The following is a 2,764-nucleotide window of genomic DNA, read 5'->3' on the forward strand; positions in this document are numbered from 1 at the left end:
TTAATGTAAATGAACAATAAAATAAATTGCAAGGAAGTAAAGTGCATAATGTAAATATTAGAAGTTAGTAGTTAATGGTTAGTAAAAATAAAATAAATTTCCAGGAATTAAAGTGCAATAATATAAATGTTAGTAGTTAGTAGTTAGTAGTTAGTAGTTAGTAGAATAACAATAAGCAAATGGATTAGCAAATTAATATAGAGAATATGGTTTCACCTATGCATCAAATGACTCAAATATGGGTGAAATAGAGGCAACCTATCAATGCCTCAAAGTATCATGAATGATCTATTTATCAACCATTAATAGGTTTGAAGTATTGAAGATTTAATCAACTCTAAACAACCATGGTCATGATCTAATAGAACTCATCAACCAATAAATATAAAGGATAACAAGAAACAAAGTTTGATTGAAAATGGTGGATAAAAAGTAGTAAGAGCAAAAAGAATCCCCAAAAGGGTGTAAACCCAACAAAAACCACTTGTCTCAAAGTTGACTCAAATATCTCTCAAAATACAACCCAAGAGTAAAAATCCATTTTTTAAACACAAAACAAAACCAAAAATATCAAGGAGTTTGAGTCCAAAATATTACCAAGATTGTGGTGTCAAAACTAGGTTGTTGTTGTGTTTGGGTTTGAGAATGAAGCAAAACTCTTGGAAGAGGGTGGTTATGGTTGTTGTGGTAGGAAAATGGAAAAGAAGGAAGTTGTAACTTTATATGGTGATGGTGAATGATTATGTAAGTGGAGGTTAGAAGTTTGTTACTATTTTTGTTGTGTGAAAATGGTGGATTTTTACATGGTGGTTTGGTGGTTAAAATGAGAAAAAAGGGTTTTGGTGAGTTAGGGTTTAGGTTGAAAAGAGGGAGTTTGAAGGTGATTTGGGCAAAGGTTTTGTGGCTTTCAAGCTTGAAAAATGAGTGAGGATAGTGCTCTATTTATAGGGGAAGCAAAGGGGTTGAAGTGGGTGAACCAAAAGGTCCTTTGGGTAAAAAAACAGAGATGTTTTTGCTGTCTGCGAAGGTGTAATCGGTTACCCAAATTAGGGTAACCGGTTACACAGTCTAAAATGGCCAAAAAATCAATTTTGGGTCTGTGTAACCGGTTACCCAATTTTTTTATTATTTTTTTTATTTTTTTTTTTGAAATAATGAATGTATGCATGTGCAGTAGAGTCATGGATCAGATGAAAATTGTATCGGGGTAGGGACAAAATTGGGGTATGACAGCCTCAGTAAGTTTTATTGAGGCCCGATGGTGGGGGCCAAATGTTCTTACTAAAAAACACTAAAAGGTTGACTTCCTTGTTTTCTGTCAAGAAGAGCCTAAAATGAATGGTTTGAGTGTATGTCATGTGTATTTGTCTCGTTTTTACCTCCCCCTTACCCTCCGAACATCCTCCTAGTTATAGGTCTTCATATCCTTGCTATACTTTCCATATTCTTCATAAATACTTCTGTCAATAACGTTTGTCATCCTTATAATTGCCATGTAACATCCGCCTCTTCACTAAGTATAACTCCCCTGCCATAATGTATCATCCTGTATGAAGTCAGAGAAATTATACCTCAATGCTTTAGCAACCAAGAAAAAGCAAAAGCAAGTTCAAAAGAACTTAAGCAACTAATGTACCTGAAAAAAATCTAACTTAATCAGTATACAACTCAAAAAGTCAAACAGACAACCAATAGTCAACAGTCAACAGACATAGTCAAACAAGCAATGCAACAAGGTGCAAGCCACAAGCTCAACTCAAATGAGCTAATATCAACCTACAAAACAACTCAATATTAGTCAACATTAAACAATTCTTCAACTCAAGCAAGTGAATCAATCCAATCATGGCCATGTGCTTCTTAACCTGAAAACAAAGCTCAAAGATGAGACAAACCACTAGGTCAAGGCCTAGGGTCAAAGACGGAGAAATAATCCAAAAAAGAACATGAAAATTGACATGAATCAACCTAAATCAAATAAGAACACAATCCAAAAGGTCTCATGTCAATATCATCAACCAAATTCATTTCACAAACCAATCATGGCAAGGTATGCAATTTGGAAGCACATTGAGACAACAAAATGAACAAATGCACATTAATTCAAAAATGATTCAATTAATCTCAAGAAAAAATCATGGCTAAACAGAACACACAACATGATCAACACACCAAAAATTAGGGCATTTGGACATGATTAGGCATGGTAATTAAATTCATCAAGTCAAGGCAAGCAAAACAAACTCAAATGAGACACCAAATGCTACATCAACTTAGCACAAGCCTAAAACATCATTGGAACATGATAAAGACCTCCAATCAAAGCCAAAACAAACTTCAACATGTCTAGAAACAATATGCAAAATTTCACATTCATAGGATAAACAACCAGCATTTCACAAATCATGGAAGTTCAAGACACTTCAAAAGCTCAAAAATGACCATCCAGAATGAAAAATCTCAATCAAATCATAAAGGATTCCAAAAATTCCACAAAAAATCATGAGCATTCACAACAATCATATCAAGCACCATACACAAAATCAGAACAATTGGAATTTATTTGATAGGGTAAATGCATCCATCAAGTTGGACAAGCAAAGGTGTGACACAAATTGTCACACCTAACTTAGAAAAATCATAACTCAACAATGACAATTGATAAAAATGCAAACTCAACACCTAAATGTCCAGCAAGATGACTAGTTATAGCATATAAAATTTCATGAGCATTGGATGAAAATTGAGCATTTCACAAATGATA

Source organism: Lathyrus oleraceus, chromosome 1 (assembly GCF_024323335.1).
Source record: "Lathyrus oleraceus cultivar Zhongwan6 chromosome 1, CAAS_Psat_ZW6_1.0, whole genome shotgun sequence".
NCBI lineage: Eukaryota > Viridiplantae > Streptophyta > Magnoliopsida > Fabales > Fabaceae > Lathyrus > Lathyrus oleraceus.